Below are 26,092 nucleotides of genomic sequence, written 5' to 3'. Positions count from 1 at the left end.
AAACCCTGATCAGGGAACTAAGATCCCACGTGCTGCAGGGCAACTAAGCCCGTGTGCCACAATTACCGACGCTGGTGTGTTGCAACCACTGAAGCCTGCATGCTCTAGAGCTCATGTTCTGCAACAGGAGAAGCCTGCACACTGCATCTAGGGAGCAGTCCCCACATGCTGCAACTGGAGAACGCCTGCATCCTGCAATGCAGACTCCACCCCCCATTTTTTTTTTTTAATAAAAAAATGAAAGAAAGCAGAGAGTTTTAATGGACAAAGTAACAAAGGGTGAAAACCAAAAAGCTTATAAGAACTTACATATAAAATCAAGATACTTCCTGCTTCATGAACTCCCTGGTGTCAATAGAGGGGAGACTGCTAAGTCCTCTGCTCCCGTGACCCAACCCTGAGAATCAATCACCCTTAGAGGATGGGTTTCTGGCTCATCTAAGTGACAGCTGGGCAGTGGCCCCAGCATCAGGGAGTTTGGATGTTCATTCAGACAGCAACTGCAGGCTTTCCCAGCCCCTCTGCACAGAGGCAGCAAGAACCGCTGATTGTTCACAAGACACACGGCCGTCAGCCAGGTTCCCTTCCAGCAGCTTAAGAAAACCCAAACACAATCAACGAAGAGGATTATGCGGTCGGTTACCTCTGAGCCTCTCATACAAACCCATAAAACACCAAGTAAACTCAAGAATCAAGTAGAACAAGAGTCGTCTCCTGACTGGAAGCTTCCGGGAAAGCTCTTGTGAAAGGACGTATTATTCTTTCAAATATCATGTCTCTTCTTGGAGGAAGATACTATTTCCCGACCCCACTGGCATGAGACCAGATCATGGGACTCGTTCAGCCAATGTAGCGTGGGTAGAAGGGACACATGCCACTTCTGTGCAGAGAGCTTGGGGGAGGGGGTACTCTGTTGTCCAGCTCGCTTCTCTCTCTCATGAAATAAGAACAATTCCAGATGAGACCTCTCTGACAGCCTGAGTCCCTGACAACATGAAGCAGAGGAACAGCTGACCCTTGACGGACAAGTGGCGTGGCTGAAAAAAACCAAACCCCTGTGGTTGCCCATGTTGAGATTTTAAGGTCACACACAACCCAGCTTCCTCCGAGGGCTGAGCTCCTGGGAGAGCCAGGGCCCGTCCATTCTGTCTTTGTTGTCGAGATACATTCAACTCCACCGTCCTCTTTGATAGACACGGCAAAGAAGTTTGCAGTTGGACAGCAATAAAAGTCATCTCGTGACCCTCATTGGGTGTGTGTTAGTCACTCAGTCGTGTCCGACTCTGCGACCCCATGGATTGTAGCCCACCAGGCTCCTCTGTCCATGGGGATTCTCCAGACAAGAGTACTGGAGTGGGTTGCCATGCCCTCCTCCACGGGATCTTCTGACCCAGGGATCCAACCTGCGTCTCCTGCACCGGCCGGCAGATTCCTTACCACTGAGGCACCAGGGCAGCCCCATTAAAGACTGGCAACTATCTCAGAAGCATTCACTATACAATTCAACAAGGCAGACTGCTTCAATAAAAAGTTTACTTTCTCCATATATTTATCTTAGGGTTAATGCATGGAAGTACTGAGAAAGAAGAAAAAACCCCTACTGAGCAAATGAGGTCAATGAGAAGGGACCCTGAGTGCCGCAGCTGCAAGAACCACTTTCCCCATCAGGCGCTTCTCCGAGCCTCTTACCAGAGTCCTGGCTCACTCACGCTGCCTCCCTTTCCTTCTCTGCTCCTATTTCTTGCATCCTGGGGTGGGTCCAGTCACCTCGTGCAGCTGCCAGCTAGGATGGCAACTCGGAAGTGTGCTTCTAACAGGCACAAGAAGAGAGCTCTGAGCTCCGCCTGCAGGAGGCTTGGCCAGGCCGGCAGCTCAGGAGACACCTCCAGGGCCCGCTGGTACCAGGCGTCGGCCCAGGACAGAGGTCTTTCCTGGGAATGGAGTGTGTGCGGCCGGAGTGAGGTATCCATGAACTGAGGGGCGAGAGACCAGAGGAGAGCAGTGGGGATGACCAATGGCCTGGGCCTCTGGCTGGGAACAGGAAGGAACGGCGGCCGGGCAGGCAGAGCGGAGAGCGAAAAGCTCAGCCCACGGGGCGCGAGGCAGAAGGAGCGGCTCGCAGGGGAGAATTGGCCTTGACTGCACTTTTAACTGGTTTCAGGCCATCTCCGTCATGAGAATGCAAATAGTCCCTCTAGGAATACAGTCATTTCAGAGATGGAGGGAAAGACCGTGGAGCATTAGGGGTAAAAAACCGGTAGCTTCTATGAGGAAGGTGAGCATCAGCTAACGGTGAGAACACCCTTCCCTTTAAAAATACAGTTGTTTTAAGTTAGGCTTCACCTCTTTTTGAACCATGTACATATAGAGATACACACACATACATATGTGGTATCAACTTACAAGCTCAAAAACTAGTAGTAGACACAGATGTGAATCTGGAAATAGCCACAGGTGGTTAAAGAATGGCAGAAACGGTTTTCTCTCCTTGCACCTCCACTGGCCCTGAAAACCTGACCCGTGAGTGCTACTGACAGAAGCAACGGCGGCGGTTAATGTTCAAGCTGGGCCTCAGTGCAGGGTTCCAAGCAGCCGTTAAGGAGGTGACGGGTGTGAGCACAAGGGCAGTGGAAACCTCATCCCGGCGTGGCCCAGGGGACCGGCCAGCTGCATAATGCACGGACAGGGCTGCCAGCCCAAAGCCCGACAGCCCAGAACTTCTCAGGGGCACAGGGCAGGGGCAGCTCGCAACGGCAGCGACCTTCACCCAGAAGCCCATCCATGCAAACACTGCAGACCCCGCAGCTGTCACTGGGTTTACGGGCAAAGTTCTCAGCAGAATGACACGCTTCTAATTACCCACCGAAGGATATTATCAGTGGACTGGGTCTAACGATGTGAAGTAACCTGTATCCTTAAAAACCAAGATCTAATTTGCGATTTACCCAGGGACTGAGACAATGCTCGCCACTGCTCACCTTAAAAATAAACAGAAAATCCTTTATATTCTCACTGAGGTTACTTCTGCTTCTAACCAACACTGTTAATGAATTTTAGAAACTTTCTGAGTGACTTAAAGTAGAGTCAAAGTCTATTGTAGGCTATGTTCATATTTCTAAGAATATCACTCAAATGTTCAAACTCACTGTTTATATTATTTCTCTCACATTGATGCTGGCTTTTCACAACCAAAGGTACAAACTGCAGCATTAAGGTCTAAACTCCCCTGTGAGTCCATAACACGCCCTTCTTGAAAGACAGCGAGCCCATAGAAGGTTATGGAAATAGCCTAAGGCTTTATGTGCTGAATGCATCTGCAATAAAAAGAACACACACACACACAAGAGGATATTCACAAACGTGGCTCTTTACTTATGTATCAAAAACCTCCCCTCTCTAGTGCCTTACTTCTCTCAAATGTTTAAGACCCATGAATTACTTACTGTGTGATAAGGAATGCACACATACACAGACACACTCATATAGATACACATTCACACACATTTGTAAGGTCAGATTTTTTTAACATCTAAAAAGTCAGCAAGATAGATTTGTACATTACATCCACACCCAGTTCATCCCACACTGTCTGTCTCAGTGACTTCACAGCCAGAGATCAAGCCACACAGCATTTTTCAACTTCCCCTGAGAATGTCAAATTCAAAACCGTAGACCAGTTTAAGCTTCCTTCATTTATTAACTAGAGGAATTCCCCAGACATTTAGGATTCAGACGGTGTTTTGAAAACAGACGAGCTTAAGTGTAGCTCCCAAAGGGATGCAACACTCTTTGAGAAAAAGCAAGTTCAACATAAAGCTGCCAGCAGCTTCAGATCCTCGTACATTCAGAAACACCCTCAAAGGCAGGCAGGACCTCGGCTGGCGTAACTGGCCTGGCCTGAGGACGCAGGAACGTGCCAGGCGGGGAGCGGCGGCCCAGTGAGCTCTGCTCACAGTGGCCCAGATGAAGTCAGTGAAGATCAAAGTTCAAGCTGGTCACAGAAAACCCCGTTCTGCCAGGCTGAACCCTTGTCCTTGTTCATGAGATGCAGTACTCTTTCTGGGAACAGGGCCTTATTGTCACAGCTTCTAACAGCAGTGCAGCCTCATAAACAGAAATGAACTCAGAAGAAGAGAGTACAGGTCAGAGGACAAAGCCATTTCAGAACAAAAATGAAAGTGCTGGAGAGGCTAGGAACACAAAGGGCTTTAGCTTCACGTCCCGGAGACACCCCAACCCCAGATGCTCACCTGGAAGGGCTGCTAAAGAAGGTGGGCAGAGAGGAGGCTGATCCTGGATGATGCACGTGTCCACTGCCCTGGACTCTGGAGGCTGCCAGGGACTCCTGCCCCAGCCTCCCCAGTGTGCCAGGCTGGAGTGGGTGCCTCCCTTTTAAACCCACGTGGCTCAGAAACAGAAAGATGCTTGGCAAGGGAGCTCCAGGCAATTGGAGGAGGGAAAAAGAAGACCGTGTTCTGGTTAGGTTAGAAAAAGGAGCACCCCTGGGTGCTGACACACGTTTCTCCGAAGTGTTTGGAGCTAACAGGCTTCCTCACAGCAAACGTTTCCCACGGCTCTGATGACCTCCAGCCTCGTGAGAAGACACCCAGACAGGGTGGAGAAAGTCCCTTTCTCTGCTCGCATGTGCCAGGCCCGCATGAGCAGGGTGGCTGACTGCTCTGGGTCCCGGCAGAAAATGTGGGCAGGAACTGGGGGGCGGTCTCTTAGGCTCACGTACAGGATGAGCATGGACTCAACAGTCACTCTCCCAAGACTGCTACCAAACCCACTGCCCCACCCTTCCAGCCAATGAGCTCATCCAGAAAGGCACCCAGGGGAGTGATTCGTCGGGAGCCAGACTGTCTGGACTTGAATCCCAGTTCTAGCACTTGCTAGGCAGTGACCTTGGGCCCAGAGGTGGCGCTGTACCTCAGTTCCTGGGTCTGTAAACTGAGGGTACTAACAGAACCTACCACATAGGCTTGTTGTGAAGGCAACCAAGGAAGTAATAAACTTAAAAAGTGCTTGGCAAAAGGAAAGCATGCCAGGCAGGTACAGTAGACTTCCTGGAGCAGGATCCGGCCTCCCCATCCCCAAACCCCACACCAGCATGGCCACCTATGAGGTCAGGGAGGGCACTCCTTTCCCCGTCTAGATATTCCTTAGGGCCCACCTGGCCTGAGGGTAAGTAGTTTCACCCTCAAACACCAATTTTCTCCATGTAAGAAGAGTTCTATAGCATAAAGGATACAAATGGGTATAAAAAGGGCACAAAAGATCTATTTCAATACTATCACCCTGTCTGTACCTGTAGCTCTGTGTCTTTCAGCAATGAAGTGTGGGTGTTCAAAGGATATACCTCAAAGGGTGTTATAAGGATTAAAAATACGTGCATATAAAGCAAGTATGATTTTGAATATTCAGTAGGTGGCAGGAATTATTTCTATTATCATATTTGGTCAACATTTATTTTTCTGCTCTCGGAGGGCTGTCTCCACACAGCCATACAAAAAAAAAAATCACCTTTTAATATCAATGACTGTAGACTGAAGCTTGTCAAATGGTGAAGTCATAGGTGGGGACAAAAACACTAGACAGGAAGCAGGGGACCACGGACTCGGGCCTAGGCTCTTGGCTACTGGTGTGTGACCACACTCGGCATCCTCAGCTGCTCTAGCTTCAGAGATTCAGGTACAGAGCTGGGGAGGGGTGGTGGTGAGGACCTGCAGGTGACCACTGCCACTATCCGTTCCAGAGTCAATCCTTGCAAGCGCATGACCACCTTTTATCACCTTCTCCCCATGAAGCAGGTGCTCTCCAAGTCCTACAGATGGATGGGAAAGGGAGATACCCTGTCTGCTATAGGAACTGCCGAGTGCAGAGGCAGAAGAGAAGGTCATATCTGAGCACATCTGTCCAAGGGCCATGGTCAAAGGGCGTGGGCTCAACTGGCTCCCTCTTCTCATAGCGTTATTATTTCCTCTGCCCTTTCATTTCCAGGTCCGGAGTGTCTCTCATTCTTGGGATCACAGCAGAGCAGTCTCCACTCCAGTCTTTAGGCTACCAGCTGAAAACCAGGCCCTCTCTACCCTTAGCTGCAGACATGGAGCCAGCAATGAAAGAACCCGTACTTGGTTTGGAAAAATCATAGTCATATACAGGCTCCTTCCTTTCTCAGATACTGTGGCTTCTGTTCTAGACAAGTAAGATGATTGGTTATAAAGAATTTCATAGCCATATGCCAAAGGACATGATAGAACACAAAGATGTAGTCACTATTTACAGTGTTTATATTTTGGCTTCTTATTTATGGCAAGAAGGGTACCAACTGATTAACAAACGCATCTGAGAACAAGTTCCCCACTTGGAGATGCCAACAGCATGAGGGAGTCCTTTCGAAATGCTTTGGTTTCAGGCAGGAGTCAACTCATATCCCTTTTATTTCAAAACATAAACCGTATGAAACTGTCCAATAAAATTAATGTTCGCTGCTGTTTATTCTCTGTTCCTGGCTGAATTATTAAAGTCAAGCAGTGCAATTCTCTCATCAGTTATAAACGGCCCCAGAAGGCTGATTTACATCCATCCAAGGGGCACTTACTTCTGGTAAGTATTCTTATTAATGATCTAATAAAATGTCTTGTTTTGTTAGGATCATTTGAAATGATTCAAATGATATTTAAAAATTCAGCACTCCAACCCAACAGCCTGGAGATAGAAGCTGCTGAGCTGACATTAATTTAAAGTGATTTTCAATTTTACTTGGTACTGTCAATGAGATCACGGATGGATTAAATTTTCTTTTTTAAATTTTGGTCTCAGTGCTGTCAAAGGCAATATTTTACCAAGATTTGGTAAAACTGGTCTCATTACAATGATAATTGCAGATAGTAAAGGCTGGGGTGGGAGGTTCTGGTAAGAAATTATTTGGCGGTCAACCACACACATCCTAAATTGCAGAGGTAGACTGTGAGAAGAAAGCTATGTCAACAAGAATAACCCTCATAAACATGTCCAGTTTCACTCCTCCTAACTTCCTGACCTTCATTCCAAGCTGCCCTTTAGCGGAGGTGGCCATTCCCAAAAGCAAGGGCTGAGCTCCATGGATTCGGCCTCTGTGATGGAGCAGGAAGAAGAGTGCAGCCCTTCTAAGGCCACTCTGCGTAGGTGGGTGATGAGCTGACGACTGTGTACACGCTCAGACACACCACCCGCCCCATCACCCTAACCCGCCTGCCAAGAAGCCAAGGGCCCAGAGGCTTCAAGGGACAGAAGCAATGACTGGCTGAGGTACTCAGTGAAACTGCACCCAGTACTGCAAACATAGCTCTTATTTCCCCAGGACCCAGAATACTTGATTTCTGGGTTTTTCCTCTGTTCTTATCTCATTACTCCCCATCCTTTTTTTTTTTAAAAATAATGCTCATTAAACATCTGCTGAAATGAAAGCACTTAAAAAGGAGTCGCATACTGTGGGCTTCCCAACCTGGAGAACTCCTGTTACTGTGCGTTGTTTACCACGGTGATTAGCAACTGCTAACTTGCATTGAACTAAGCACTGAAGCTCTAAAGAGGTAAGACCAGGCAGGTGTTCTTGTCCAAGATCTGACAGTCCAAGGTGTGCAGGGAACAGGCAGGGAAAGGAGGGTGGGAGGGTGGGTTGGGAGGAGACACAAAGATAGTCCTACTGGCCTCATGGAAATGTCATTAAAGTTGGAATCAGGAAACACAGAGACATTAAGAAAGACCAAGGCCAAAAGGAGTGGGACTCGCCACAGAGGAGTGCTCTGGTGGGTGGGGCAGCACCAGATCAGGGAGAACCTGAGGAAACCATGATAAGGTTTTTTATCAGGACTATAATAACTGCAAAGTAAATCTATCATTAGTTCAAAAGGGAGGGTCACAGTTGGGGTGGAGAAAGGCTAGAATTTTTCTGCTTCTGTTGGATAACCCTGGATGCTGGCATTAAAAACACTTCTTAAAAGAAAACTAAAGGGCTAGATCATGCTGACACTGCTTATGTCCTGAGCGAAACAGAATAGCTGATAATCCTCATTTTTTTTTTTTTTGTACATTTACGTAGAAATGATGGCTGAAAGGGTGAATGCTTGTTAATTCAGGCATATCTGCTAGCTATTTAGCACAATGAATTTTAAACAGAAGAATGAAAATTAACTTTATGCTCTAACAGCCCCCTTATCCATTCAAATTCACTTTTTAACTTACAGGGTTATTTGTAAACTTTTCTAATGATTTCAAGGAACTAGGATGACTGTTAAGTGAGTTTGGCTTTCTGATCCAAATTCGATCAAGAAAGAAACCCCTGGGAAAAATGGAGTTTTGGCAGTTGTAAGAGATAAACGTGTCAGAGATAAACACCGACATCAAGCCAGGACGGTTTTAGGAGGCTAGTGGGGTGATATTGGTGGGTCTGCTTTGCCCCTTGCCACTTCCAGAGCATGATATTCTCTTTTGCATAAAAAAAATAAAAACCACTGTTGATAGAAGTCTTTATCACTCAAAGAAATAGTCTGTACTGGATAAATATGTATCAATTTGGCTCAGGAAAAAATTAAATGACCACACCAGGGGAAGAGTCTGAGGGTATGAAGTGTGGTCCCAAAAGGAATTTGCAACCTTTTTTTTCAAGCTATCCCCTCCCACTAAATTCTCTCCCCCCTCCTGACCACATGGGACTTCTTTAGGAGAGGAAGGAAGGGGCTCCATCGGCTGCGGTTAAGAAGCGTGATCCGCGTTGATGTCAGGCAGAGACCACAGCATTGCCAAGCAACTATCCTCCAGTTAAAACAAAAGACAAGTTTTTCATCTTAGGTAAGACATTTGGTGTCTATGGGTCCCCTCACTGCCTCATCAGAAAGAAGGCAAAGTTGAAGTAGCCTGGCTGGCAGTGTTCATTTCTCAGAAACCGCATGCTCTCAGGTCTGAAAGACAAATCCCATTCACATACCAATGACGGTGGCTTCTGAAGTACGTCCATGTGCCTGGTTTGGGACCAGTGCTTGGACACCAAAATGATGGCTCTCCATCCTCAGAGGGGTCCCAGGCCACCAGGGCAACAGGGAAGTCGACAGGTGGGCCCAGCACAGAGCCCTTGGTGCCACCGAAGTAGCAAAGAGGGTCACCCAGTTCTGCCTGGAGGAGAGAAGGCCGCTGGGGGCAAATGCCAAGCATAGGGTCTGCCAGGATCAGGGTTGTCCCTTGAAGCCAAAGCCTGGGGTAGAGGTGGGAAGGACAGGCAGGAACGTGGCAGGTGGAGTGAGCAGGAATCATCCCAAGAGGGACCGGATGAGTCACGCTTGGGACTCTGCACTCCGTGTTGTCCGCTACAGTGAGAGGCCCCTACAGTGTTTTCAGCCAAAAAAGTAACACTATCCGGCTTGCATTTTGGAGAACTCATCTCTAGGACCCCTGTGAGGAAGAAATGTTCACATACTGGATATGGGGAAGTTGTTCTGGCTTACACATGATTTCACTCAAATTCTATGCTAACCAAAACAGCCCGCTGGTGGCCCGTCAAACACACATCATACATCTGCTTTAATTATTAAAGGAAAGGATCCCATGACCAAAAGAAAAGCATGTCCATGTTAAAAATAAAGATGAAATGCCTCTCTTCCTAGGACGCCAGTGCTGGTTCTCCTTCAGTGATAAGAATCCCCTTCTAGGTGCCAAGGCCATGCTGACTTGCTGTGTGCATGCTGACCTGTTCTTTTAAACCTTGAAGGATTGCACCTCTGAGTTGTTTGACGTTCTTTGCTATGACAAGTTATGACCCCGTGCTGAAAATCATGCTTCTCTAGGACAGCTCCTTGGTTATCTGAGCAACTGAGGGGCTGTCATCCTCAGTGTGGCTCAAGTCAAACTTGTCCCCGTTTCTATTATAGACTAGTTAGCGATGATTTCCATGGACCCTGTGAGGGGCAGGCAAGGAAAGGCAGGGATAAGCACATGCCCCTTGCACACAGAGCTGCACACAGGCTCAGCGGGAGCCAAGGATGAACAGGTCTGTGCAGTGGGGGCCACTGCCCCCAACCCCATCCAGGGGATTGCTGCCAGCGATGTGGAAGGGCCACACCTGCAGAGCCAGGATGGCCAGTGGGAAGCCCTGGCAGGGATCCCAGCAAGAAGGGAAAGGGCCAAAGAGCTACTGCAGTGGAGGGGGGGTTTGAGAAATGTTTAAAAAGACAGTAAGACTCAAGAGACTAACTGGCCCTGGAGGTTGCTGGGAAGAGGAGTCAAGGAGCACTCCCAGATTTCTGTACAACTACTCGAACGTTTCCATTCCCTGGCGCCAGAATATGGGAGAAGGGACAAGCTGGGTGAGATCACAAGTCTAGTCTGGGTGGAGGAGAGCTAGTGGTCTCTGTGGACCTCACCAGGACATGCACCAGGCCCTGGGGCCCCTGGGGTACCAGGGATGTCAGGGGTATGGATGAGACCTCCTGAGTGACGGTGTGGAGTAAGAAGACAGGAGGACCCGGGTGGACCCTGGGGACACGAGAAAATTGCCAAAGGGATGGAGGGCCAGGCCAAGGGGGAAGAACGAGGTGACCATGTGTCCTGGAGGGCAAGGTGGAGGGAGCTGGTCACAGGTGCCCATCATCTGCAGAGACCAATGCCCAAAGGGGTGTTCACGACCCAGGAAACAAACACACAAACCTAGAAAAGAGGTAAAGAGACAGCTGAGCGGGCGCTGGTCCGTTTCACTGTGGTCTGAGATACACTTCAAAATGCTGTGCACTGCATTTTAGCTAGATCCTCAATTTCCTGGACCTAATAAGCATTTACTAAAAAAAAGTCCCAAGGAGTACCTTATCTGAGGAGTCATTACAATAAATAGGCGGTTAGTACAAGGTCAAGATGAGGAAGAATGGGAACAATACAGCGCTTGGAGGCCGCTGGGGGCGTGCGGAGCGGGGCTGGGGGAAGGAAACGGGCGGACAATGCACAGATGTGGACGTTTTCTCTGCCAGGAGTGTCAGACAAACAGGAAGACCTTAAACTTCTCCAACTGGGAACTCTTGGTTTTGCCTGCTGAGCAGAGGGGCCAAGCATGTGACTGGAACACAGAGACAGGAGGCCGTGATTAAGGCTGGGAGGACCGCTCCATGCAGAACGTGCAGGCAGCCCGCGGACACTGCCTCACCGGCCGGCGCCCTCCCTGCCTGCTCTGTGGGGCTCTGTGCACGTGGCCTGTGGGACCACAGGAGCCTCACCCATTCGCGAGACCCAAACAAGGCCAGAATACCACAATTCACAATTTTCAAACTTCCTGCTGACATCTAGCAGAGAATTTATGTGTATAACACCTCTAAGTGGGTACCAAAGTCAAACTGTCTAATGTAATTACCAAACGGCATGCTCGATTCCAATAACCAAATCACAGCAGAGATAAAGAAATTCGTAGACCTCCTCTGCATTTCAAAAGTTTGGAATTTCATGAAATCTTTTCTCCCTGTAAACAGTTACATATATTTTCTACCCATGGAGCGATTTAAAAATAGTTCTTAAAACCATGCAAACAAGGAATATTTCCTGAAATAACTGAAGTTTCAGAATATCACCTGGATGGTTCCCCTTAACTATTAAACACAAATGGTCTGCTCTATCTATAACAGGGTTTCTCAACCTCGGCACTTCTGACATTTGGTGCTAGAGAATTCTTCGTCTTATAAGCTGGACGATGTCTAGCTGCATCCCTAGCCTCAGTGGTAAAGAACCTGCCTGCCTGCCAGTGCAGGAGACACGTGTCTGATCCCTGGATTGGGAAGATGCCCTGGAGGAGGAAATGGCAACCCACTCCGGTATTCTTGCCTGGAGAATCCCATGGACGGAGGAGCCTGGCTGACTACAGTCCATGGGGTTGCCAAGGGTGGGACAGGACTGAGTGACCGAGCACCCAGGCATTAACCTCTTCCCACTATATGCCAGTAGCATCCTCCTGGTTGGGACAATAATAAACTGTCTTTAGATACTGATGTATGCCCTGGAAGACAATGTGGCCCTGGAAGGTGGTTAAGGCATAGGATCTAGACTGAGATGAGATCCAAATCCTGGTGAATGGCACATACTAGCAGAATGTGTTGGGCAAATAACCAACTTCCCTGTGCCTTAATTTCTCCAGCTGCAAAATGCAGACAATAATACTGTCAACTACAAATTGGCCCTTGGTTGCTTGCCATCCACCTCTGCAAGGATTAAGTCATGGGCTGCTGCAGCAGCTGACTTCAACACCCCCTGAAGGAGTTGAGGGTGGAGAGCAGCAGGCAGGCATCTGTGCTCTGGGAAAACTGGCAAGACAGGTCTTCAGAGAGCTGCATATTCTCGGGAGCTGATTTTATGAGCCCAGTTCTTGTATCTCCTCATATCTAGAGAAGCACTAAAATCCTTCATGGTGATGACTGTTGCTTGGGACTAGCAGAAACTTCACAAGACTAGTAGAAACCTCCTAAAAACAAATGAGCTTGATTGCATGTACTCCCCGCTTTACCAGAATAATTTATATACTGACCTTTCCCTCTGCCTCTTTGGAGCAGTCTCTCAGCTCTCGGAGGTGCTGTCTCCCAGGCTGCAGTCCTCATTTTGCCCCAAATAAAATTTAACTTGAAACTCTCACATTGTGCATTTTTTAAAAGTTGACACTATCTACTTCATAAGATTGATATGAAGATTAAATGGGAAAATAAATGTTAAATACTTGGCACAGAGCCTGACACACAATAAGCTTTTAGGAAATGGCAGCAATGATATTGTTAAAAACGAGAGTTGTACTCCCTTGACCTTGGAAGACAGAACTGAGCAGGTCATTTGACAGTTGGGTAAGAACAAACTGCCCACATGGCTCGGGTAAGAACAAACTGTCCACATCTGAACAGTCTTTCCAAGGGCACTTAGGGCTAGAATGTTAGGAACACAACCACCACGATACTAACCTTGATGGAAATCCAGTTGCTTTAATCCCTGTGGGGACGAAACGGGGGTAGGTATCAAGGGAAAAGAAAAGAAATGAAAAAAATAGCTACAGACCAAAGGGAAACATCCTGACACAAAGAGGGAAAGGTAAAAATTCACACCTTTAAAAACCAACTTAGGCCACAAACGATGATGAATCTGGGGGGTGGGGAGGGGTGTCCCATGCTAAGAGCTCAGTTCAGTTCAGTTCAGTCACTCAGTCGTGTCCGACTCTTTGCGACTCCATGAATCGCAGCACGCCAGGCCTCCCTGTCCCTCACCAACTCCCTGAGTTTACTCATACTCATGTGCACCGAGTCCGTGATGCCATCCAGCCATCTCATCCTCTGTCGTCCCCTTTTCCTCCTGCCCCCAATCCCTCCCTGCATCAGAGTCTTTTCCAATGAGTCAACTCTTTGCATGAGGTGGCCAAAGTACTAGAGTTTCAGCTTTAGCATCATTCCTTCCAAAGAAATCCCAGGGCTGATCTCCTTCAGAATGGACTGGTTGGATCTCCTTGCAGTCAGTACCTAAATAGTGATAGCTAGTCACTGGGTGGGGAGAGACAGTCCTAAGTTGAAGCAGCAAGGCAAAGTAACAGGAGCAGATGATGAGGAAGTGGGGAGAGGCGAGCCCTGGAGCCGTGTTCTCTGCCAGAAGCTGTTGTTCAGCTCATTCGGGCAACACCGCCAAGCCTGCTGAGAAAGGTGGCAGCGCCCAGGGCTGCCCCGAGGCCCCTGCCCCTGAGAGGAGGGATCAGAAGCTTCAGACCAGGATGTCTCCCACCAACTGTGCCCTGGCCCCCTCAGTGGGACACAGACCTCACACTGCTGGGCGGGAACAGCGCCACTGGGCCAGCGGCCCCCCTCAGCCCCGGGATGCCTCCCCTCAGCGGCCAGGAACAGACCCTCGCCTCTCCAACCCAGCCCGTCATCGGCGCTTCCCACGAGGCCGGGGTTTGATGGAACAGTCAGAATGCAAACACTGTGACTCAATCAGCATCCAAACATCTTGGGTTTGGAAATAGCCAGTGACTGTATCCGGTAGCCGAAGTCTGAAATAAGCTGTTTCCAACGGTCATCTGAGTCACAGAGAAGGCAGCACGAAATTGGATCTATCTCCTAATTAGCCACTCCGAAACACCACCAAGCCTTTGTGAGACAAAGCCTGGAAATATTTAGTGAGACACCCTCTTCACTGTCTTTTTCTGACCATGATTTACTTATAACTCAAGAACATGCAGTTGTCTATTATTATGCCATTCAAGTGTATCATATTTTTCTTTGCTCATTAAAGTAAAATAAATAACCCAGAATAGTAGTAGGCTTGTGCCCAGCGTTGACAGCTACATACATTAACATGAGACCACGCGCCCACACATCCATAATCTTCTGATCCCAAGTCTTGTCCACCCAAAAACCCCATGGAGGCAAGTGATTTTTACTGCTATACACTATTGTGTTGTTGCTGGTTGAATGCACGCTGAGAACCAAATGAGCAAAGCAAAACAAGCCTCCATTCTTTCCAGAAGGAAGGTCACACAGCGGCCTGCATTTGACCCCAACATCAAACCAAAGACATCATAGGGCATTTACATTCCAGAGAAATTTTTACATGATAAAAACTCCCACAGCACAGCTTAGAAAGAAAAGTATTTGACACTAATGAAGCCCCCGACAGGTAGTAGGGGTTAGACACTGGAAAAAGAACCAACACAGAGTTGACTTAAAACACCCTAAATCATTTTGAGAAACTCCAGAAAGTTGACTCTAAACTCACTTTGTCAGAATTAATTTGGGAAACATTTAGTCCTGCTTGAGGGAGAACTGGGCTTCCCCAGCCAACATTTGGTCAAGTTTCCAGAGCTCGTTCCTGTCAGGGAGTAACTAAAGTGTTCCTCTCCCGCTGGGGCTGGGAGGAGGAACGTGGGGCCAAACACCTTGGAGACAGGAAAACAAACGGAGTCCATTACTATGTTTTTAACTCAGATCTGTCTGGAATTCAGGATGCAAGATGCTCAAGATCCAGCTTCAGGGAAGCTCTTAATGCTGAGGAGATTTTTCAGAAGTTCACATGAGAAGTCCAGGAGAGCCCAGCCATGAGGAAGGCTGATAAATGGCAATGTGACTTTCTGACTGCATTCCAGGAGGTAGAGTCCTCTCTCCGTGCTGAGGACAATTTTTAATTCAAAAAGGATTAACATTTGGATCAGCTTCCCATCACGTGATTTTTACCTGACCCTTTTTGTGTTCCCAAATTTGATACAAAAAATCCTCTGCCTAAAAATTAGTAAAGATGGCCAGCCTCACTGTACTTCGAGTAGCACCGAGGAATGAAGGATTTTAGAGTTTACTTCTGTCACATAGGAAGGAAAGAAAAAAGGTGGTAAAAATTTTGCATTTCATTATTGCAACAGTTTTTAGTCTCATCAAAAGAGAAATTGACCAATGTCATTCAACTGGAAAAACCATCTGTATCGCTCCACCTCCCTCCCCCCCAGCCCCCGCCAGCTTTATTTATTCAGGTCCATGATGTTGGGTGAACTGCGTGGAAGAGAGTGTGGAGTGTCACCAACATTTCCCATCCCAAGTCCTGAAGACAGGAAGCATGGATAGGAACTGCCACACCCAGTATCATCAATCTCTGCTTTCCATTGCTCTTGTTGCGCAGTTCTGATAACCCCCTTTCTTTATTTTCTGAACCTGACAGCTGCCAGGACCTTTTACGATGACAGCTGATCTCTGAACCACCATCTGTCTACAGTTGGGTGGCTCTTTAGTGTAACTGCGCTCCCAGAAACAGAAAATCCTGACACGTTTAACCCCGCACATTTTTTTCAAGTAGGCATTCAGCCTCAGAACTGTATCTGGTGTGGCTCTCTGAGTACAAAATAGATACAATGGTCCTAACTCAGCCCTGCTTGCATGCTCCCTGCTTCACGCGCTCACCGTCCTTTACCACATTCTTTGCAGCTCACTGCCATGTTTGTGTATTTGGTGCAGAACATGTTCAGGCAGCAGGAACTCAAAGTCATGGTGCCATTCGTAGGCTTTATAAAGCAGCAAGTTGCGGGGCTAATCAAGGACCACGCATGCACTGCAGCTCAACTTCCTCCCTCAGCTGTTAGGTAAGCACTAGGATCCTGCTTCATGGAAGGAAAAACTGTGGCATGGGCCATTTAATCGAATCAATAAATACAGAGCATCCCCTCCAAGATCCAAGACACAGTGTTCACATTTGGAAGAGCTAATAAATACTAACAACAAAGATACTTCTAAATTAACCAGTCTAATGCTAACAAAATTTGAAAAATTGTGTTTTAGCAATTCATTCTTCAACTGGACACAGACAACCAAATGTTAATTGGCAGAGTCCTATCAAAGACAACCCCTTCATACCTTAAAATTAACTGTCTGCCTTTGCCAACACCTGGAATCCTACAGCAGGTGTCTTCTTAAGAACTGAAAAGTACTTTTCCTGATGTCTTCATTTTACTGTCACAGCATTCCTGTGAAAGGTTGAAAAGAACTGACAAAGTAGAGTACTTTCCCTGAAGCGTGAAGCCACAGAGCGCCTCTGAAAAGTGTTTTACAGTCTGTGGGCAACAGGGCTTAGTGTAGGATGGAGCCAGGCCATGCAGCAAGGCTGGTGTGGGGCTGGGTGATAAAATGCTCACAGCTTTAAAAACAGAAAGCATTACACAAGGAGGTAGATGAAAGGATTTGTGAAACAAATTGCTGAATTTTCACAAGACTAGAGTCTCAAGAAGGGAAATCGTCTGACAGACTGAATCACGAATTTCTGCAATGCAAGAATTTATACGAGCATCAGCGTATGAATCATAGCCACAAAATGTTTTTTTAATATCCCTGTAAAAATCAGTCCTGTGAATGCAGCAACACTTCCAAAAGCACTTGTCTGTTTTAGGTACTTATTCATTTAACAATTTGTAAAAATAATTTTTAAAAATCTACCTGAAGTTTCTGGAAGCTAGAAGAAGACAGGGGGAAAGAAATAAAGAGGCTTCAATCCCCATACAGTACATTGTTTGCACGCCATTTTGTCTAAGGCAGAAGCATTACCAGAAAGGGCGATTATCATGGCATTTTTCCTGACTATATCACATTAAGCCATAAGACCCACTTATGGCTTTAATTTTTATTAGACATTTTATTTTTGATATACGTATTCAAGGGCATTCCAATTCGTAACTAAATACTATCAGTAGAACTCTTCTAAAACTACAAATGATGTTGTCATGAAATTTAAAATGAGCTTCTCTGAAATTCCAGATGATTGTCTAAAATTATTTTTAAAATTCTAAACTAATAATCAAATTACAGTTTACACTTCAACAACACAGGAGGTTTTCCTCTGCACAGTCAGAAAATCCAGGTATAACTTGTAGCTGAACCTCCATGACCTCAGTTCCTCTGTATCCAGGGTTCCACATCGCAGAGTCAACCTCCGGCCGACTGTGATCTTGGCTAGCAGTAGTAGTGTTAGTCGTTTAGTTGTGTCCAACTCTTTGCGACCCCATGGACTGTAGCCCACCAGGCTCTTCTGTCCATAGTATTTTCCAGGCCAGAATACTGGAGTGGGTTGCCATTTCCTCCTCCAGGGTATCTGCCCAACCCGAGGATCGAACCCAGCTCTCCCATATTGCAGATGGACTCTTTGCCAGCTGAGCCACGAGGGAGGCTACGCTTCGCCAATACTCCTTGCAGAAAGCATTATATCAACATGAAATCAAGTTGAACCAGATTCATTCATTCTGAGAGGTGTGACCACACACGCAGTGAGGAGCCGGACAGTTCTCCTCTGACGTGAGGTGTTCATTAATTTCTCTCCCAGTGAGAGCCCATCCTTTATGAGGTCACTATTGCCACATGGACCCCAAAGTGACCCCTCTGATCACACACACTCATTCTTGGTGAGCAATGGCATCTATACTCATCTGAGAATTCTACCTACGGATATACAGATGCTACTATAAGTCTACTCCCAAAAGACTGGGGTTGTTTGTGAGCAGTTCTTGGGTTGTGGGAATATTGCTCCCTGCAGCCCTGCCAACAGTGCTCCCCCAACATGAGTTCAGTCACTCTGTCAGCAGTGGGGAAGGAGGTAAGGATATGGGTGAGCAATGGGATCTCTCCTTGGCAGGGACTGGTTCCTACCCAGTATCTATTCTCTTCTTCTTCACTAAGAAAACTGGCTGGGACTGGGGTGAGGAGAGCAAGGCACTTGCCTTGAGCACAAAATTAAAGGGGATGCAAAAAAACTCATTAATCTTGATGAATATTTTAATAAGCAATAATGTAAAACATTGTATGGATGTGAGAATTGGACCATAAATAAGCCTGAGAGCCAAAGAATTGATGCTTTTGAACTGAGGTGTTGGAGAAGACTCTTGAGAGTCCCTTGGACTGCAAGGAGATCCAACCAGTCCATCCTAAAGGAGATCAGTCCTAAATATTCATTGGAAGGACTGATGCTGAAGCTGAAGCTCCAATACTTTGACCACCTGATGGAAAGCGCCGACTCATTAGAAAAGACCCTGATGCTGGGAAACACTGAAGGCAGGAGGAGAAGGGGACGACAGAGGGCAAGATGGTTGGATGACAACACCGACTCAATGGACATGAGTTTGAGTAAGCTCCGGGAGTTGGGGAAGGACAGGGAAGCCTGGCATGCTGCAGTCTATGGGGTCGCAAGCAGTTGGGCATGAGTGAGCAACTGAACAACAACAAATGAAAACATAAAAATTTTAAATAAAGACTGGATCAGCATGATCAATTTTTTCTTTTGCCCCAGGCTCTAATATGGTACTGTAACACTGCATTAAGACATCATTTACCTTGATTACTGAGGGTTTTGGTACTTCCTTACATTTTACACTGACAGAGAATGCTTAATTTGCCTCACCTCATTCGTAACCCTGAAACACACACTATGGCGTGGGGCGGGGGTGGGGTGGGAGTTGGCAATGTGCCTAGCTAAAAAAAAATCCACATTTCTCAGCCTCTTTTTTGCAGATGGAGTGGCCAACGAAACTTAAGTGGACAAAATGGGGAACATTTTCCGGAAAAGGTATTAAAAAGGATCTGGCTCTCTTATCAAAAACATTTTTAAACCCCCCCAAAAAGGCAAAACAAAAACTTTGTGAGGTGATGAATGTGTTGATAGTGAGAATCCTTTCACAATGACAAATGTATATGAAATCATCGCACTGCAACCTTAAATATATTATTAGAACTTCACTTGTTAATTATACCTCAAAAAAAAAAAAAAAACCTGAAGAAACCAAAACCAAAAAAAAAATCCTGAAAAAAAACAAAGGACCTGGCACAGGTTCCTCTCCGGCTGGGGAATGTGACCAGAAAGGCTCTGATGGGGACTTCAAGAATGAACAGTGCTGCGCTAGAGAAAGCGGCACAGAAGGAGCCTGGGTCCCGGACAGCATCATGAAGCTAACATCTGATGGCTTAGCGGGTAAAGAATCCTCCTGCAACGCAGGAGACACAGAAGTGGGTTTAATCCCTGGGTTGGGAAGATTCCCTGAAGGAGGAAATGGCAACCCACTCCAGTATTCTTGCCTGGAACATCCCATGGACAGAGGAGCCTGGTCACAGTTCAGTGGGTTGCAAAAGAGTCAGACACAGCTGAGCACAAAGCGCGTGCGCGCACACGCACGAGCGTGCACACACACGCGTACACGCGCATACACACACGTGCGCACACACGCATGCACGCACACACGCGCACGCACACACACACGCACATACACACACACACACACACACATACACACACACACACACACCTGACCCACCTGTCTCAGGACCTGCTTATCACCTGGAAACAGCAAAGCTCTTAGATTAAAGCATGTAGTGCGTCTCCGCTAACTGACGAGAGCAGTTCTCAACCCTTGAACCACACAGGGGTTAACTTGTGTTAAAGTCAGCCCTGTGTATCCACGGTCCCTCCACATCTGAGGATTCAACCTACTGGGGACTCTGCAATACTACAGTATTTACTACTGAAAAATATCCACACGCAGCTCCAGTGGACCCACGCAGCTCAAGCCCATGTTGTTACAAGTTCAATTACACTAGGAATACATAGGAAAAAAAAAAAAAAGAAAAACCTAAACAAAACAACTAAACCCACTGAGAAAACCAGTCAGAAGAGGCTGTTTTGGGAGGGACCACCTCCACCTCAGTCAGATGGCCCTCTCTCTTTGCATCTTTTAAACCAGAACACCAGAGTTTCCATCCAAATGACTTTAGGGTCAGTTTACTACGGTGAGGACCATTTCACTGGTTTTCCAAGTAATTACAGAGGCAAATATTCCGGGAAAGACGTGGACTAGTGGTATTTCCCCTGACAGTGAGCAGGACGACAGCTGACTTGCTTTTTGTGTGCTGACAAGCAGACACTCTGAGTTAGGCCAAGGGTGCCAAATGAGCTCTGTTTCGGTGTAGACCGGTCCTGTGTAGATTGGGCCGCATCTCAACTGACTTCAGAGGCTCATCTCCTATTCTCTCCTTCACTGAGGGCACATACACCCTTACCAATGGGGTCCAGGGGACAAATTCTGTCCTTCCTTGGATGTTCAGGCAGTCACCAGTCAACTGCAGGGAAAATTAACTTAGGTCTAACTCAGTGCAGTTCATCCTTTCAAAAACCAAGGTCTGAGAAGACTTCCTTCACATTTCCCCACAAGAGGCACAGGTGTATATGAAGACATCCCGGGCCGCACTGACCATTAGCTGGTTTCCCTGGTGGCTCAGTGGCTAAGAATTCTCCTGCCAGTGCAAGAGATGCAGGTTCGATTCTTGGGCTGGGAAGGTCCCCTGGAGAAGGAAATGGCAACCTGCCCCAGTATCCTTGCCTGGAAAGTTCCATGGACAGAGGAGCCTGGTGAGCTACAGTCCATGGGGTAGCAAAGAGTTGGACACGACTGAGTGATTAGGCACACACATTTGCACTGACCATTAAATCCTAACTACTGAATCATTTTTAAACAAATGACGCTTTGTCCCATTAGGTACAACAGAAATTCAAACCAAATGAACAAAGTGTTGGCCTGTGACATTTCTTAGAAGACATGTGAAAAATGTATATGATAATAAATCAGATTGAACAATATAAGTATTAGTTTGTAAATGTACTGTTAACATTATGAGAGTGTGGGAGCTGGGAGGTGTGGGACACCCTGGGAAAGGTAAGTAAAAGCGTTAACTTTTCAATCTCCTCCAACAAAGGAAATAAGAGGAAAAAGCCCACTCTGGCTGGAAAGATGTCAGTGCTTAAACTAAAGGCTCGTATTCCAAGGTCAGAGCCCCCTTTTCAGCAGAAGAAAAGAAAAAAACGGCATCATTTACATTTCTCTCTGCTTGTATGGGTTGTTAAGTAATAAGCCATGTGCCAAAACCCTAATCTTCAGAATCAGCTCTGAAAAGAGGAAAAGAACTCTGCCAAGCATTTATCAACACCTTAAATTGTTTCTTTTCATTCCCAGAACTAAGGCTGTTTTATTAAATTTTTTAAGCCTCAGGTCCACCATTCCCTTCCAAACCTGCAGTCACTGCCTTAGATTTTAAGCCATTGTTCTAAGAAAGAAAGGGAGGGGAAAAAAAGCCAGAGGGGCTCTTAGAGCAAGAAAAGAGTGGAGGCCCCGAGACCGGCGCAGCCTGGTGGGGATACAGCCCCCACGGCTCCCACTGTGAGCCTTGGCGGGGCTACTCCTCACCCAGCCTCAGTGCGGGGGAGCAGTACCCCGCACTGCTTGGGGGCATCCTAGGAGGCAGAAGCTGGGCAGCTGCAGCCAAACCACCGCCTGACGCTGGATGCTGGTGGAGGGAGAGGAGGGCAGGACGAAGACGCTGGTCAGTCTGCCCCAGAGGCTCCCAGTGGGGCCTCTCCGGGAACCAGAGCCCCATCATATGTTACCCTGCAGACCCTCCTGGAGGGAAAGCAGAGAGGCTGTCTGGGGGTCAGAGGCTGGGAGAGCAGGCAAGGGCAGCGGCCCGGGTCTGGACCCAGCAGCGTGCTCGGGGATGCAGGCCAGATAGGCAAGTGAGGGGGTCCTAGGAATCACGCTGGAGCCCTGGACGGTGAGTCCGGGAATCTGCTCCTCTTCCGGCACCTGTCCCCGGTCAGGTGTGTCCCTGGGCGGGTCCTCTGCTCTCCCAGGGGCTCCGCGGCGCCTCCATAAGTGAGGCGGTTACGAAGGAGCTGTTGCGGGGGCAGGACTCTCGCAGCTCCAGTGCCCATGACTCAGTGATTCCCCGTCCCTCTCCTCACCCATCCCCCGGTACTGACTCACACACGGTGTGACTGCTGGCTGTTCTTTCCCGGCCATCCTTTGGATTCAAAGAAAAATAGGAACACAAAGGCAGAACCAGATGCAGGGTCCATCTTCCCCACTTCCCATGCTACTAAAATGGGTGCAGACTCGTAGGGCCTAAGCTTGGGCCCCAGGGCCCCCTCTGCCCAAGTAGGCCTTGGCCATGCCCCTCCACTCTGGCAAAAACTTGCCATTTCTGCCAACCTGTGACGGGGGAGGTAGGGACTGATGAGGTGCAGGGAGTTCATGTAAGGAAACACTGCCCAAATCACACAGCCGCCTCAACCTAAGCTTTTCAAATCTCAGAATATTATTTTTCACCCTGTACTGTAAGTTCATGGCAAAAACTTAAACGCTTTCATGGCATTTTGTTTCAAGTTGAACAAGTGTGCTGGAATGTAGGAAGAAAAGCCATCAACTTCACAGGAGTGAAAGGGAAAGAAAAAACAACACATTTTTCTAGCGTCCCAGGACTGCTCCCCCACCCCCGTCCCATTACATGATAGTTCTCCATATCCCACAAGGTGAAACGAGGCTTCTTCTGAGTCCTGGGACACAGCACAGGGTCAGACATAAAAGCATGGGGTCGCAGAGAAGGCAGTTCTGCCAAGGAATCAGAGAGACAGTCCTGAGCCGAAGTGGGACACTTGGTGCCCACATGCACGGAGCCTGGCCTCCCACTTAACTCACACCCTGAGCACATCACGGTGCGGGGAACTGAGGTGAAGATGACCCTCAGAAAGCCCGCTCTGGACCCCTCTGGTGCTGAGACCCCATCTCAGTCGCTGCTCCTGCGAGTCTCATGTTCCCAAAAGTGTGGCGGGGACTGTCTATAGCGGCCGGCAGGACTGGTGGGGAGGGGTGGAGACGCACAAAGGCCTGGGGTCCCCACCAGAGCTGCCCAGAGCCACGGGAACCTGATGGGATCAGGAGAGGAAATCACACGTGGAGCTCACGCCCGTCCACCCCGCTGCCAGCCCACAGCCCCGCCTGCCCAGGCCGTCCAGCCTGGGGCGCCCAGGCAGGAAGTGGGAAGGCCGAGCCCTCGCTCCCCTGCCAAGCCTGGCTGGGGGTGTCTGTGGGTCACCACGGACGCATCGTGGCTACTGCCCACTGGATTTCATCCCTAGGGACAGGCAGGCTATCGGCTCCTTCGGTGGGTGGGTCCGATGACAGCATTTCCCTAAGACAACGGGCTCTGATCCTGACACAGAGAGATAATCATCTCTGGAACACAATCAAGATCAAAGCTGGAGCCCTGCAGCCTCAGAGTTGTAATAATCAGACAGACTGCTGATACCCTGGGAAGGGACTTCAGCATCCTCCCATGAGGGAAGCGGGAGTGGATCAAAAGACCCGTGAAGAGGGCGCTTGCTGGGCTTCCTTCTATGGAGGTCACCCCGTGTCGGCTTCCACAGCCAGACTTTGCTACAGTTCGTGAGGAGCCCATGCCAACAACAGACTCATGTCATAGACTGAAAACAGGCCAGGGGAGCAAACTGGATCACTTGAGAGGATATGAGACCAACACACAGGGTGCGGGGAAGGATGCTACTTATTATTCAGGCACAACTTGGCCCTGGTCTTGCTAACAGACAGTGCCGCCACTTCCAGACACAACCATCACGCTTGTTCTCCGAGAGATGGGATAAGGACCCCGGCCTCTCAAGGAATGGCTGTGTTCCCCTGCACAGGGCAAGTGACCTACATTCTCATCCAAGTTTTTAAATTATCAAAATGACTTTTCACCTCCCAGATCTAATGCCTGAGCTCTTCTTTGGCTCTTAAAATGTTGCTAAAATCTGCTCCATTATTTCAGAAGCGCCTCAGAGATACATCAACTAACACAGGCTGCATTTTACTGAATTGTTACATAGACAATATTTAGAGTCTGCCCAACCATATGCATTTCAACCAGCAAAATTATAATACACAACACTCAATTTTGTTGTTACTCTAAAGTGTCACCACCATCACCAGGCAAGGAAAACATCTCAGTATGATGAGAAACAGCTGTCAAAGCACTTGCCTTTTTTTTTTTTTTTTCCAGCTCAGGCCAAACACAAGAGGATACAAATGGAGTGGGGTAACTCCCCTGCCTGTGTGCCTTCGCCCTGTCTCAGAGTCCTGAAGACCACAGTGGATTTGAATCCTCTGCCCCTCAAAGTGTGCTCTCTTGACCAGCATCCTCAGTAGCCCCTGGGAGCATGTTAGACCTAAGGAACCTCAAACCCCAGCCAGAAGTCCTGAATCAGAATCCACACTGACATTCACAGGCGCGTAAAGTCTAAGATGCGCTGGCCAAGCCCTGTCCCCTCCCACCCTCACACTCTCACATCTCACTTGCACACACACTTTGGCTTCAGATTTGAGGCCGGCCTCCCCTCCCTGGAGGCCCCTGAAGCTTTCTCCAAGGGGCCCTGTTGTCATGGCAACCTCATTCTGGCTGGCATTCCACCCACCTGGCTGGCTGTACCTTGGGCCTGTTGGCCTCCTTTGCTGACCTGTCTGGGATGGCTAGAAATATGCACGGCATTTTGCCCCTCAAACGTGTTTATTCATGAGGAAAAAGATCTATTTTTAGGTGTCAACTGCCAGCCCACCCTGGCTCACCCAGTCCCTCTCCTCCCACTTGCCCAATTAGAAAGAGCATCTTGTTTCCTGGCATGCAATTCCAAGGGCACTGAACGCAGGCAGGGGACCTGACGAGGGCTCCAAGAACAGCTCTAAGTGAATGGAAACAAGATGATTTCTGCTCAAAGCAATTTCCTCGGCACCCACCCTTTCCTCCCACCATGGACCCCATGCGGAAGGGACGCCAAGGCCATGTGGAAGTAACAGAACACCAACATATGCAAGACATAGCCTTTATCCTCAAAATACAGCACAAGGAAGGGAGGGCCAGTCAGTTAAATCTCTTTGTATCCCACCCAAGTTGCAAGTCTGATAGTCTTATCCCAGTTTCCCAGAAGACAGAGAGACGAATCCAAGTTCTTACATGGAGGACTGTGTACAAGTAAGGAAGGGTGTAAAATTCAAAAGCTTCTGACCGAGCTGTGTGCTCAAATTCTGACTTTTTAGGGGAACCTTGGAAATGACCAGAAACACACAACTGACTTTATCACCTTGCTGTACCACAGGGACGGAAAGTATGTCAAGTCATTCCCCTTTCCTTTGCTCAGAGTAGAAGGCATTAATTTATCATAGCACCTTTCCCCACTAAGCCTAGAATCTTTTCAACAGACCCCCCACCCCCACCCCCGAATTCCTGAGCCAGGATGCACACTTGACCAGCACCCTAGGGGACTCGCATGCACACTCAAGTGTGAGAAGCACTGGGGCCAGGTGGGCCTGAGGGGGGACGCACCTGTACTCTTGGTCTGCTGTCTTGGGACTCCCAACCTCCACACCCTCGCTTCTGTTCCTATTCTCTCAGAGAGTTCAAAAACTGGAGGCTTACCTACAACAGCCAATCCATTAAATGTTTAAAAATTAGCAGCAAACATTCAAAATGGAAAGACAATGTAAAAATTCAAATGTTGGGCTTTTCTTTCGGGGGAGATCAGTACACTGGCAATATTGGACTTACATTTCCACATGACGACAGATCACTGGAGCTGGGTAGTGGCTGTTCTCTTTAGACAGGGCATAGATTCCCCAGTTCCCCCCAGTCTCTACCAGTCCGTACCGCCTCACGGTACAGCAGCCTGTTTCACTCCTTCAGCTGCTTACCTGACTGTGTGACTATGTTTCCAAAATCAGCAAGAA

At 48.1% G+C, this 26,092-nt stretch overlaps 1 protein-coding gene across 3 annotated transcripts in view; it reads right to left on the bottom strand.

Annotated features, from left to right (window-relative positions):
* Positions 1-26,092, bottom strand: part of LHFPL2 (LHFPL tetraspan subfamily member 2) — a 172,359-nt gene that overhangs the window by 32,974 nt on the left and 113,293 nt on the right. The window contains exon 1 of one of the 3 annotated variants that reach the window (XM_040225912.1): positions 16,371-17,017. The exons of the other annotated variants lie outside the window; for them this stretch is intronic. The gene's annotated coding sequence lies outside the window, so the exon portion shown is untranslated. Of the gene's footprint in view, positions 1-16,370; positions 17,018-26,092 lie in introns of those variants that run through there. 3 annotated transcript variants of the gene reach the window in all.

Source organism: Oryx dammah, unplaced genomic scaffold (assembly GCF_014754425.2).
Source record: "Oryx dammah isolate SB20612 unplaced genomic scaffold, SCBI_Odam_1.1 HiC_scaffold_26, whole genome shotgun sequence".
NCBI lineage: Eukaryota > Metazoa > Chordata > Mammalia > Artiodactyla > Bovidae > Oryx > Oryx dammah.
This window is presented reverse-complemented; position numbering and strand designations above follow the sequence as displayed.